Genomic DNA, 15,094 nt, shown 5'->3' with positions numbered 1-15,094 from the left:
TTGCTGAAGGAGCTGTCTCAACAGATCCCTAGTAGCAACACCCTGTTTTGATAGGTATCTGAGGATACATAAGTGGAGTGGCAATCAAGATGAATGGGGCCGTTACCAACTCAAGAAAGGACACGAAGCAACTGCGCAAAGCCCTCACCATATAGGATTTTAGAAAGAATGCAGGGCACTAGCGTGCAAACTTACCACAGTGTGGATTTCAAAAGTGTACAAAGACTAAGACACTTACCATAGCATGGATTTTCAAATACTGTTCTAAGGAGGGGCTCTCGTGGCACTCTAATAGAGCAGCTCATACATGGAATGGTACATCTCAAAACAATATGTTTGAGAGTCATAAACTCGATCTGTGGAAATAATGCTGGAGCGCTCTGGGGAAAAAACAGAGAACTCTGTCTCATATGAGAGGAGAACTCCGAATTCAGAGTAGCGCACTCATAGGCGACCCTTCTTGGAAAGGGGGAGCGCTACTAAAATACCATGAGAATCGCCCAAATAGCCCCTCACGTTGAGGGAAGCGATGCTTGAAGTGTATAAACCGATACACACTGGCTGAATGGAGCCCAAGGAACCAAGTTCTAACCATCTCAAGAAAGGAAATTAAGCTGAGTGCGTAACCCTTACAGTACAGGATTTCAGAAAGTGTGCAGAGTCTTGTGTGCACACTTACCACTTACAGGGAAACACACAGAGTTTATTAGTACCCCGCTCAAGGGGTGCTTCCTTTTTGTCCGGACCATCAGTAAGGTGGTTGCTATGAACATAGAACCAGCCAAAAACATCATAGGTCCAGCATAGGAGACTGTTATGCGAGAAGTTTCCACCTAATCTTGATCAGGTGGAGAGCTGGTGGTTATAGGGGAATTAGGAAGGGGAGGATAAAAGCAGAAGTTAAAAACCCCCAAAGGGAATGAGTAGATACCTAGGTATCGCTCTAATTCGGACGAGAACGCTGCCTCATCTGGATCACATCCCTAACTCCCTTACAGGTCCCTAACTCTTCGTGACCCATGGTTCCTCTTACGGAGCGCAAGAGATGGTGGAGGCGGCCTGCTTGGTAGCACGGAGAGAGAGATCTGTGGTGTAGCGCAGCTAAGCTACCTGGTCAGCTGAAAGGCCCTGATAAGTCTGAAGCACTGCCATCGTGTGCAATGAAGCCACACCTGACCTGTTGCTGCGTATGCTTTGCCATTTAAGTGGGATGTATCCTGGAGGGGCTTAGATGGCAAAGAGGGAGATTTAAGAGAGGATGTTTCCCCCACAGAGAGATAGCTAGCCAGCGTCTCTTCTACAGGGGGCATGCTCTCATAGGAAAATGCTTGCAATGCACGCAGACCGCCCCCTCAAGGACATCGCGTGCGTGCTCTTCACCCAAACAAAAGACGCAAAGACTGTGTGTCATCAGGTGTCAAGTAACGCTGACACGGATGTACACACCATCCAAATTCCTTGCTAGTGGATGCCATGATAATCAGAGGAAGGCCGCTTTTACCATGGTTGTTCAGATGCACGCTTCAAACAATGGTGTTTTTTCAATGTATGCTTCATTACATTTATTCACTTAGCTAACGCTTTTATCCAAAGCGACTTACAATTGCCACATATGTCAGAGGTCACACACCTCTGGAGCAACTAGGGGTTAAGTGTCTTGCTCAGGAACACATTGGTGTCTCACAGTGGATTCGAACCCGGTCTCTCACACCAAAGACATGTGTCTTATCCACTGCGCTAGCACCACCTTCAGACACGGGTCATGACAAGGTGTTCAGCATAGGTGTTCCTGCATTCATTACCATGCCCTCAGTAATGTAACCGTCAAAGAACCCATGATTCAAGTGTCCCTTGAGATGCTCACATCTACACCAGGCCTAATGTCAGGAACCACTATAGCAGGCATTCCTTATTCTGGGGAACTATGAATACTGAATGAATCTGTATAGGCTGTCCAACTCAACTACAGTCTCTAAGTGGTTCCTTATTGAAAACTTTAGGTACCATCTTCATCGCCTTCTCATCATCTACATAAACAATATCCAGGTTTAATCCTCCTCATTCTCCAATCATGTTTGTATGCCTAGTCCTCCATTTCCTTCAGGAGCATCTCTCATAAAGCCAGTTGCACTGAACCACCATCCACATCCTGGGATACATTATTGGTACCTGTGGAATTCCCCTAAGAAGTGCAAGCAATCAAAAAAAAAAACCTACAAAAGAGGCATTCACCACGATACATAACTCCTGCTCAGTGTGGATAATTCTTCATAATGCTTTTACAACCAGAGTGAGGCTATTCTGTCCCAGGGTACAGACACCTGGCAAAGCTTCATTCATTCGCTTTCTTTGAGCAAAATTATAATACCGGTAACTTAGTGCTTTTCGCCATCAAGTTGGTGAAGGAGTCGTGCCATCTGTTTACCAAGATCACCTTGGTGTGGAATATCTTTTCAATGCCAAATGGACATAACCCCCAGGTTTTGCTGACCTTTTCACGGAACCGGTGGCCCCAGCACCAGTACGATGGCCACTTTATCCTGGTGACTGCTGACCATTTTACAAAGGCCTATGGAGACACTGTTCCCCAAAGGAACTTCTGCCCACTAGGAAGACTTAGTGTCCGACCATAGTCCTCAATTCATATGCCAAGTCTGGATGGCTTTCTTCAAGTTGCTTGGTACCACTCTCATACTTTCTTCAAGCTATCATCCCCAGTCCAACAGCCAATCCAACCACAAAATCCAGGAAATCTCCTGGGCCAGGTGGCATTACTGCTTAGATTAGTATTAAAAGCTATTCTAATATATATATTTTTTCTTCAAGACTGATCATAACTTTTTTTAATTAGGTTACAAAAAGGTAGATTACTTGCATCAACTCGAGCAGGACTGTAGCCACTGGATACTCATCTCACACTTACCTCAGTTTTCTAGTTTTGTAAACGGACACTTCGGGCACAATGTTCTCGTTATAACTTCATCGGATGGGTCATCGGATGCCCATTTTCCACAAGTTGATATGATTCTTTAGGGTCTTAATGAAAAGTCTGTAACATAGTTTGGTTAAAATTTCTTAATGGTAGGTTAAAAAACACCTTTTTTACCCTGTCAAAAGCAGCTCTTTTCAGAGCAAGCTGTTTTGTAGCATTTTCCTTTAAATGTTATTGAGCTCTGCTGACCCCGCCCCTCTCTTCCAGAGTAGGGTTGGCCATATGCGCCATTCATACAGGACAAGTCCCAGCCAGGATTTTAATATTGCCTAAAACATCCAGAGCAGTTTGACCAATAACATGCAGGTATTGTACATAATCGACCAATCGTGGGGCTGCGTGTGAGAAGGTGAGATCTATAAAGAATGATCAAAGCAATGCAAATATGCACACGTGTTTGTTCGTTCAATTGACTTGAAGCATCGCTGCACACAAATCCAAAAAAAAACAAAGTGTGCCACAATGCTTCAAATCAAACGAACGAACAAACACATGAAAGTGATTCGAAAGCATAAGGAACTATCTGCTCTGCTCTTTATAGCTCTAATGAATGTTCACAATGATCAACCTGCACAATGCAAATAGCCAAAACCTGGATATTTTAGGCATTATTAAAATCCTGGCTGGGACGTGTCCTGTATGAATGGCACATATGGCCATCCTAAAAAAAGTATAATCCTAAAAAACATTATACTTACTGCTTCTGTTGGTGAAACTGGATCACGAATGATTCACACAAAGAGAGATGCATTTAGCCAGATCAGGGGTGCATTACCTTCAAAAACAAAAATGTAATCCACTGCATCTTCAGTGGCTCAGATGTCATGAGTAAATGAGGACTGTCTTGTTTCCTATTACATCCAACAACAAAACATCTCAATCACTTAGGAGTCATCCTTGTCTACGTCTGTTCCGGTGGTGAAACAATAATGGACTGATGACAGCTCACTCAGGGCGAATCTAAGGTAAGACGCCAGTCCAGTCTGTGCAAAAATGCTACTGTAAATCTAACTATTATGGGAGGGGCCTGTGTGTGTGATCTGACATCGGCTCGATTAGGGGTAAACATTTTGGTAGACAAAAAGAAAAAAACATTGGGTGGATTTTTAGCATTATAGGGTTGTTGTGTAAACACACTGCCAACACAATTTCAGTTCAAACAACTTGTAAAAGTACATGTAGCATCTGATGACCCCTTTAAATCCGATGACCCTATACTTTAAAGCTACTGAATTAATTTACAAAATTAAATAAAAATAGAAATGAACTGCAGCTAAATTTAAAATAATAAGTCAGTTCTTTATCTTATGGATTGCTGTTTTGAGGTAGGCTTAGATGAGAAAATTAATTAATCTACAACATTATTATCTTTAACATTATTGTCTTTGTTGTTCCATTTATGCATGTGTGCTCGATAAAGATTGAATGTCATTCTCCATGTAGTAGACAAAATTTTATGCATATAGTTACAAAATTAAGCAAATAAAATGTTCATTGTGTATGCTGAATAAATGAATTCAATTAGGTAGCAAAAGAAAAGTCTCTCTCTCTCTTCACACTAACACTAGAGACAAAGGAAGAGATGTGAGAGAAAGAGAGATAGCACACAGTGGAAGCTGAAAATGTTGTTTTTGCTTTGACTGCACTAAGATCTGCCTCTATCATTACCTGCCGCTTGTTATTTGTTTCTCTTTTAAGTCTGATCTACCACTACCCTATTTCTCCAAAGGGGATTGAAAGAATGCAAGTGGGTGTCGGTAAAAGACTGATTTTTCATCCCTTCTCTTGTGACTAGGACCAAGCTGACCTCCACCTCCTACTGTGCCTTTGGAATATCTTATTACTTGGATTTCTGTTTGACATTTAAGAGCATCTGAATCCAAGAGCTTGGATGTTGTTGTTGTTGTCGTTTACTTGAGGATTTTTTCCCCTAAACTATCTTTTGTCACACGAGGATCATGGTTGGATGTTTGAATTTTTATTGATTTTTGCATATTTGTGCATTTTGATACATTCTTTGAAGTAAAGGCTCTGGCAGAGACATGACTGAGACTATTAGGAGAGTACACAGGAATCAGTAATAACCAGGATTCAGATTAGAAATAGACAGTGGTCTCTGTTGTTTAGTCTGAAAGAGAGATCAAGTTCATCTGAGGCCATGAAGAAAATCTGGTCAAAGAAAAGATTTCAGGTGAGTTTAATCATTCTATTCAGAATCATACACTCCACAAACTATACAATTTTACTTTTTACAATTTTTACAATTTTACTTTTAGATTTTTTCTGAATTTGGCAAATCACACTCATAATGTAGCAATGTAAAATAAGTGATTTAGTTACGAGCAATACAATAACTTTTAAAGAAACAAACCTAATGTCACTGATGAAAATGTTGTATATATATATATATATATATATATATATATATATATATATATATATATATATATATATATATATATATACACCATTTTCATTAGTTTATATATATATATATATATATATATATATATATATATAAATATACTGTATATTCCCCCAGTTATTTGCCTTTATAATGGGTGATAAACAATACAATTCCTCATGCACCGTGACAACTAAATTACCCAGTTGCCTTGGTAGCAATGTAGGAGTGCATTTGAAATGCTGCAAACCAGCATGAGAATTGGCAAAGGAAGGGAAATAAGCATACATCTTCATATATATGAATTGCGTTTCATTTCTGTGTCAGCCCTGTGTCACCATGATATATTTTTGAATAGCTGTTGAATGAAACCCAAATTATTTATACCACTAGCATAACCGTATGAATGCAACAAACAGGCTAATAAAAATCTATTTAAAATGTTCCAAAATTAACGAACAGACTTTTGTGTATTTTATTTGTCTTTCCAGAGAGCTGGACATTCTAGCTGGACGTTTGGGAGATTCACTCATGGTGTGTTTTGCTTACAACAAATATGTTAAAAGTCCAAAATTGCAAACATGTTTGTAGAAAATACAACAACTGAAGAGTGTGCACAACCTTACAAAATGGATATGTTTTGCAAAATAATCATAGCGTACATGGTTAAACAGTTTAGAAATAGCTGCTAAGAAAATACATTTATATCTATAGATTTTTAAATGTAAACATCAGAAATTTTGTGTGCAATGCTGATTGAAGCGGTACAATAATAACATTTTTAATTTTGCCTTTAATTATGGAATTGTGTTTATGTTTGTGTGTTATATATATGCTCCCACACAAGTGCATGTCTGCAGACATTGGTTTCTATAGTAACAGTCTTCTCTTGTCCACCTCTGCATGCTGCCGTTATGGAAGTGAAGTTTTTCACTTGTGCAGGAAGGAAAGCAATGGTAATTGTTATCCATTTCTGTGATCCTTACCTTTCATTACTGGACTCTTGGATTGGTTAGCATTTGCATGCATGCGTTATTATAACTGTAATGTACACTGTAGGTTTTACTCCAGAGCTCTAGTTTCAGTTTGATTTATTTTCATTTAACTTAAATTCTACATTATTTGTTACAGGTAGAGTAAGGCTTCTAATGCAGCATTATTTTCTTTCTTTCTTTCTTTCTTTCTTTCTTTCTTTCTTTAATGCCAGTTAAAGTGGATTCCTATCATTTCAATCCATAGGGAGATTTTATCTGATACTGCCATGATGTATCCGGGAAAAGAAAATTACAGTATGAAAGTATCTGTATGTTTAGTTATAAAACGAAACAATGTAGGCCTAATCAACTTTACAAGTTATACATCATTAAAGGTTTTGGACCAGTTGTATTAGTTGGTCTGAACATACTGAAGTCTGACCAACTAGCAGTTAGCCAAGGGTTAATAAGTCTCATTTATTTATTTATTTATTATTTAAGTTAGACAAATCTACATTTTTAAATGCAACTGACTTTAAAATGTTATGACCAGTTTTAAAGAAGAAGAAGAAGAAGAAAAACATCCCTAACTTGTAAGACTAGTTCTAGCCTTTTAGGCAACTGGCCACTGGTTTACTATAAAAAAAATCTTTTAGTGACAGTAATTTATTAATGTGTTCTGGGAATTGTGAAAACTGGACCTTTAATAGATATGTGCCTTAGATTTATCCATAAGAACCAATTCCTTTTAAGATTTTTTCTTTGGCTTTTAATTCAAAAGTGTGTGAATTCTCATATGTTTACTTAAATTTTTATTATTATTATTTAGTATTCAGAATTATTATTATTTTCTTAATTTTAAAAAAAAATTTTGCTCAAAATATATGCGACTTGACAAAATACTATAGAGCTCATTATAATCAGTGATGCTACCTACACTGGATACGGTGCGGTGCTACACGACAAGTCCCCGACAGAAAACTTCTCCTGTGTTTTATTTATGTCATATTGACACAAATTTCAAATGATTTTCAATGGTCGCTTTGTCGTGTCCAGTGTAGACAGACTTTAGCTGTTCCAGCTCGGCGTGACAACTGTCGAGTCTGGTGTAGACACGTTGTAAGTTTCGCATAACTTTTCTCAAATTATTTATTTCAGAAATTTCTTGCAGCTAAATCATTAAGAAAAATGTCAATGTTATTTTTGTAAAAATCATACCAATACATTTCAACAAGCCTCGACTACTCCCTCTTTAGACTCAAACAGTACAGAGGATGAAACTGAAGAGCCTCAGGTCTTCATGGAGATGAAGGAACAGTATATGCCTTCCCAGGGGGAAGCAATAAACAATCAACCCACTGGTAAGAACATAGTGAGTGAGTACTTGTGATTGTTAAGCCTTCCAACAAAGCTCAGAATTCATAAATGTATTAGAATTAATACATCCCTCAAATTAACCAATTGAAAAAAGCTTTAGATTATTATAATATTCCATTAACAGAACATTTTTTTTGTGTGTGTGTTTTTTTTTAAGGCCGGGGGAGAGCAATGCTTTTCCATATCCCAGGTGATGGTCCAGTAGTAGAGAGAGAGATGCAAGCTCTGGGCTCTAGAGCTCCTGGTCTTCAGGATCCCTTGTCACCTGGCAGGCAAGCAAATGCTGGTTGTGTTGAGAGCCCTCCAGCCAGACACCTGGGGATTGAAGCTCTTGTGCGGGCCTCACAAATAAGTGTGTACTATGTGGCACTGGGGTCAGAGGAGAGTATGTCAATAGCCAGTGACTACTATGGCAGTGTTTTGAGCCTGTATCGAAGAAGGACCTTTTCCATTTATAGTGTTCAATAATGAGTGCTGGCACACTAGATATGAAAAGGCATAACGTAACTTGAATCAAGGTGGCACAAAACAAATGTATCAAATTTAGATTACAGCTCTAATGGAACGTTTTAAAAATAGTTTGCATTGCTTTATTCTTCATTTATTGTGGCCTATTTATCTCAACCATGTAATGTTATTTATGTTTCCTTGATTCCTACTTTCCTGTGGCTCCACTTGCATAGTTTTTTTTTTTGTTTTTTTTTCTTACAAACTATTTTACATGCCATTTCATGTGACATTTGTATTCTAATTGCAGTCTTTTTTGTTTATTAATCTCCAGCAGTGTTTTACATCTTTCAACATGGCATGTTTTTCAGTGCACGTTTTATTGTATAACTATGACATTTTACTTTCTTTCACTCAAAATGCACTAGTAACAAAATATCCACACAATTTTGACATGGATTTGCCATTTTAGTGTTTTTATTTTCTGTCATAATGCAACATTTTCAAAAGTCACCCTCATTTCAGGAGCTAGTTGGACTTTATGACAAGGGAAACATCTCCATTTGTTCAAACCAAGTCATTCCAAAAAGCTCAAGGTCCCATTAGACCTTGACCTCCCACAACAGATCCATCAACTGCCCACAAAGGCACCAAAGCAGACATGAATGGAGCTGAGCTACCTTTTAAAATCTCATATTCATGTCAAAGCAGTGGTTCCCAAGATAAATTCTCACTCCAACCCCAAAAAGTGTCACAGGCAAGTTCCAAAATATTTGATAAAGTGAGAGCTTTTGGCGAACAAAAACACAGCAGTAACATACCAAAGTTGTCTTCTTCAAGACTATCATGGGGTCTGAATCAAACATCATCCTGCAATTCTGAGTTAAAAGTAAGTCAGGGAAGCCCCAAGACAACTTCAAGAGTGATGTAGCACCCAAGAGGTCTTTCTTCAAACAGAAGGCATCCTCTCTGTAAGAAACAGTATAGAAACAGTTTCAGAGTAAACTCTCAATAGAGCTTAAATAAAAAAAATATATTGAATATCGAATAAAAAAATATTTGAACATCAAGAAAGCATTTTTAGTGGAACAGCACACCCAGACTGGCAAGCAGTCCACTGGAAACACTGAGTTTTTTCCAGCCCAGGTAATTCAGAAGGTTGAAGACACTACTAATTCAAAAGATTTACCAGAGTCAAAAGAAGGATGGTCAACATTTCCAAAGGAGGAATCACCACAACTACAGAGAAAGAAATTGGCAGATGAATCAAAACAATCTGAAAGAAAATCACCTTTTGATATTACGGAAAACCAGTGGAAGAAAGATTCTAAGCCAAGGTGGTTGTTAGACAAGCAAGTCTTCAATGAAAAGGTCATGTTCAGTAAAACACCAGAACAGTGTTCACCTAAGGTGCCAAGGACAAGTATGTTCAGCAAATTCCCAAAATGACCTCCTGTAGAAACACCACCTGCTAAACCCATAATTCAAGGGGGGTTAGTGCAAGCATCCCTAAAACCTCCAAGGTTGTTTGGTTCAGTTTCCGTGCTCCCAAAGTCATTTAAGAAAACAGAGGAGAAAAACGACTCATCACTTATCCCGAAAAAGACCATACCTACTATTGTGGTTGAAAATAAGCCTGTTGGTGAAGAGGCAGATAAAACAAAGTGTGGTCAAAAAGAAGTTGAGAAATCTGAAGGAAAAACAACTAGAAGAAACAGAGGTAAACCTTCTTCCAGCAAGCCACTATTTAAAAAAAAAAGTTCATTGGATGAACATTCATAAATAAAATTGTAAATATTCAAAACAGGTTTGGAGCAATCAACATCATTTGTGACATAATGCTGGACACCACAAAAAACGTTGACTTATCCCTCATTTCTTTAAAAAAGGTTACACTGAGCTAATTTTCGGTGCAATGGAAGTGAATGGGGGCAATTTTGGAGGTCTGAAAAGTGGACATTCAAAGCTTATAATTTTTTACAAGCACTTACATTAATTGTTCTGTGGAAGTTGTGTTTTATTTGTCACATAATCAATATAAGTATTTAATATTTATTATATATAATATTTTTTTTGCTGTTGTGTCTTTGAATTCTAGCTTAAAAAATAATAGTGTGGCTATATTATTGAGACTGAGTACCTTAATTCCTGAGTCTCATTGATTTCCATAGTAAATTACTCACAGTAACCTTATAGTTTTATTTTTTTATTATTTTATTTTTTATTTTTATAAAGATAATGAGGAACTAGTGGAAATGTTTGTGGTAATCAGCATGCCACAAATGTCATCTTGATCTTAACTTGAACACAGAATGCTCCTTTAAAACTCAAAGATCAGACACATCTTGGAAGCCAATTTTACTGCATTACTGCTAAGTCTGCCATAATGGAGCAACTTATTAAAATGATTCGTTGTTTGCAGCATAACGTTTAAATTTAGATCACATACAGTTATTTGTAACCAGAGACAGAGACATTGTGGGGTTGTAATGAGTTCATGATATAGTATTTTACCTTAATGTCACTTGGTCTCTCTGTAACAATCGTTGCCTGATCCTTCTAGAAGACCAGTCAGATGCCACTTAAGAATACTGTGGTAGCTGCTGGATCAGAGGTAATGCTTCAGTATGTCATCAAGGGAAAACCTTTTCCCAGAGGTAAGATCTCAGACCTAATCTACAGTTTTATATAAATGCTTGTTATGTAGCTCTTTAAATTATTTTGTGATCATCCTTATGGTATCTTCTCATGTAGGACTAATACTATTGCAAGTAACAGTGGATACACTCTCTGTAAATTCCGTATATCATAACACGGTTTGAAATTAACCCCAACCAAATGAAGTGAAAATTAATTATGGTGGTTAATTCTGTCAACTCACTAGCCAATCTTGACGGGTTATGATTCATTAAACTGTAGAACTACAGAAGACAGACCATCTCTATAAGATAGACATCATCACTGGGTTCAATTTTGAAACACTTTCAGGAAAGTTCATGTAAAATCTGTGCAGATTCAGTGGAAATACTCAGGAATAAGTCATGGTGTAAATATCATCAGATTTGTGCTGCATCTGCGCAGATCTGTTAACATGAACATGACCATCTTTAAGCAACAAATGACTCACTCTACTGTTTGATTTGTGCCTTCTAAGAAGAGTTTAATAATAATAATACAATTTAACATTGAAAGGTTTATAAACAACCTAGGGACTGTTAACCTAGGGAGTTTCAGCATAAAATATTATCTGTTCATCTTATGTTAATTTAAAGTTAATTCAACAATTTAATTCAACTAAAATTATTAAGTATCACTATAGACCAGCAATAAATATTGAAATTTTTATTGCATGAGAATGGCAATATAAACACATTACAGTCATGTATGGCAGTTATCCCAATTTAACTTAGCAAAAGTGTGTATAATTTTATCGACTTCTCTGAACCAACCTAATAGTGATACATTACTGTCTAGCAATACTAAAACTACTCCTCTAAAGTGTGTATAAAATAGAATTACCCCTCTTTAAAATAATCACATTTTGTTGCTTTGCAGCCTGCTTTGCTTTTTTGTTTTATCCGGCTGTATTTACTCCACATCCAAACTATAACATCCCATTGAAAAACAGAATCAGGCAGCATTTTTGCATGAAGGCACCTCATGAAACTGATTTTGAACAGGCATCTGACGCAGTGTAACGGATTAATGATCTACAACCAAATAGAATGAGTTTTGGTGATAGCTAAACTAATATTCAATACTGATTTATCACTAAAACTAACATCAAAAGTGCAAAAAGTTAGTCAGAGATATACATTTACACACAAACTGACCACCAAAAGCAACTTTTAGATGCCATCTTTATTTCTTAGTTCAACCGTCACAGAATGGAATGCACAGGATTGTAGGATATTTAATGCAGCAAAGGATATATCTATGCTGCATTCAAAAATAGATCAGATGAAGGTATCTCATGAGACAGGAACTGAAGCTAACTTTAGATTCAAAGTGACGTGACATACAGCCAAGTATGGTGACCCATACTCAGAATTCGTGCATTTAACTCATCCAAAGTGCACACACACACAGCAGTGAACAGCCATTTATGCTGTGGTGACCGGGGAGTAGTTGGGGGTTCAGTGCCTTGCTCAAGGGCACCTCAGTCATGGTATTGCTGGCCCAAGACTTGAACCTACAACCTTAGGTTTAAGATTCAAACTCTCTAACCACTAGGCCACAACTTCCAATTCAAGTGTGCCTTGATGCCTTCCTTCCTTGGAATGAATCCTCCAAAGGCAGCATTTTAGAACTTTTGGATGCAGCATTGGAGAAGGACCACACACCTCCTAAAAATGACTTGTAAACTCAGTCAAGTGTAGCTAATCACCTTTCAATGGCACACAAAGCTGTGGTCATTTTGATTAGCTCAGCATGAAAAGAGCTTTCCTGGAGCATTTTTCTAGAACAGTCCTTGGTAGGACAACTTATGCAAACAATCAGCTATCGGTGATAAGGCAATGTTAAAAGATAAAATCAAGAGATGGATAAAAAAAAAATGCAAAGGCGTTATCAATGCCTACAAGCAAAGTGAAATCTATTATTAAGCAGTGGATGGTATTTGTTACAACACAGTCCCTCCCTGGATCAGGATGTCACTCCAAACTGGATGAAAGAGCCAGGGGGAATCTGGTCTAAGAAGCCAACTCTGAAGCAGTTGCAGGAATTTAGGACAGAGTGGTCATTGTGTGCATCTGACAACAATATCACAAATTCTCCACAAATGTGGCTTTTATGGGAGGGTTTCATGAAAAAAGCCACTCCTCAAGAAAGGCCACATGCAGTCATGACTGAGCTTTGCCAAAACAAACCTTGAATATTCTGAGGCCACATGAGACTAAAATGTAATTATTTGGCCTCCACACTAAAGATCCAAATTCCTCCAGTAAATCATGAAGGTTGTAATACCCTGTTATTTGGGTGTTTTCTGCAGCAGGGACTGGAGCACTTTTTGGGGGGAAGTCGTGGCCTAACGGTTAGAGTGTTGGACTTGCAATCCAAGGGTTTTGACTTCGAGTCTCGGGCTGGCAGGAATTGTAGGTGGGGGAGTGAATGCACAGTGCTCTCTCCACTTTCAATACCACGACTGAGGTGCCCTTGAGCAAGGCACCGAAGCCCCAACTGCTCCCCGGACGCTGCAGCATAATGACTGCCCAATGCTCCGGGTGTGTGTGTTCACTGCTGTGTGTGTGCACTTTGGATGGGTTAAACGCAGAGCACGAATTCCGAGTATGGGTCACCATAATTGGCTTTATGTCACATCACTTTCACTTTTTTTCACTTTTTCAGGATAGAAGGAAAATGGATGGGGCAAAATACCATCAAATTCTTGCAGAAAATCTGCTGCCCTCTGCCAGAAAGTTGTTAATGGGAAGAAGGTTTACCTACCAACATGGCAGTGACCCAAAGCACACAGCAAAACTGACACACAGTGGTTAAAGGAGAAAAAGGTGAATGTCCTTGTATGGCCTAGTCAGAGCCCAGACTTAGACCACAAAGAAAATCTGTAAAATGACTTGAAGACTGCAGTCCACAAATGGTTACATCAAATTTAACTGAACTTGAGTAATTCTGCAAAGAAGAGTGGACAAATATTGCAAAGTTAATAGAGACATATCCCAACAGACTGAAGGATAATTAAAGCAAAAGCCGCTTCAAGAAAATACTCACACAAGGGGGTGATCATTTTTCCAACTCAGTGATTCTGTTTATTTATTTATTTATTTTTATGTATTATTTATGTTGGTGTTATATCTTTGACTCGGATATTATAAATTCCACTGCGTAAATACAGCTGGATAAATGCAGCCTTCATTTCAAGCTGCAAAACAACAAAATGTGGTGGAGGGGGGAATTATTTTCTATAGCCACTGTAAGTACTGTACTTCTGTTATCTTTGGCTAGTGGAGAAGTGTTTCTTTTTTAGGTCACAAAATGCACAACACATTTATAATCCCCCTTGTTCCTTCACATAGCTGCAGCTTTGTTTTTTTGCACTGTGTAAGATTGTTGTTTTTAACTGCCTTTCAAATAAACCACTGATGACTTACAGTTTAGATAAATCCCAGGATGTTTTTCTTCAGATCTAGTTTGACAACTAATTTATGCGCAGAATTTAGCCCGGATACTTTGTGCAAGTTATAACGCTGTACATAGGAGCATACTTATTGCAGTATTATTTTGGAACACAACAACACATGAAAGCAAGCTTGACAGCTGTCTGTTCTCATACTTGCACTGAGTATGTTTCAGACTTACAGTGACAGAAAAAACATCTCACTGGCATTTCTTGTGATCCACAAATAAATGAATCTGTGTCTTTCAGCTTTTCATATAAGGCATTGGGATTTTTAACTTTAGATATTGCTTGTACTGAGAAGACATAATAGAGCAACATCAAGCATGTAGTTAATGTCATGGGAAACCAGATACAAAGTATATGAAAGTATCAGCAAATCTACCAGACAAGAACTTTATAACACTGGAAGGGTTGAGGATATATTTCTTTGAAAAAAATAATAATAATAATAATTTTAAAAAACAGTGAGCATAACAGCTGAAGCAAGACATATTAACATTTTTAGATAACTGCCATGACCAGTTTAACCTATCAGAAATTATATGACACCTTTAAACAAAGAAATCTTTCTGGAATTTTCCATTAAGCCACAGCATTTATTCTGTGCTGGGGGGACTGCCTTTCATAATGTAAGTGGAAAAACTTTGATTGGACCAGGGAAACAAGTTAAATCTATTATCTCCCACGCTGTGGTCAGTTAGAAATCTCACTCAGAGCCATCTGTGTTCGTTCATTGGCCAAGATCCACTGCAGATTTTCTCTTC

The 15,094-nt window shown here is 37.8% G+C and overlaps 1 long non-coding RNA gene across 1 annotated transcript; it reads left to right on the top strand.

Annotated features, from left to right (window-relative positions):
- The first annotated feature begins 9,244 nt into the window (after positions 1-9,244).
- Positions 9,245-14,027, top strand: LOC132152010 (uncharacterized). Its single transcript, XR_009436462.1, has 3 exons — positions 9,245-9,914; positions 10,758-10,851; positions 13,541-14,027. It is a non-coding gene; the product is annotated as an uncharacterized LOC132152010 (long non-coding RNA).
- The last annotated feature ends 1,067 nt before the right edge of the window (positions 14,028-15,094 follow it).

This window comes from Carassius carassius, chromosome 10 (genome assembly GCF_963082965.1).
Source record: "Carassius carassius chromosome 10, fCarCar2.1, whole genome shotgun sequence".
In the NCBI taxonomy this organism is placed as follows: Eukaryota; Metazoa; Chordata; class Actinopteri; order Cypriniformes; family Cyprinidae; genus Carassius; species Carassius carassius.
This window is presented reverse-complemented; position numbering and strand designations above follow the sequence as displayed.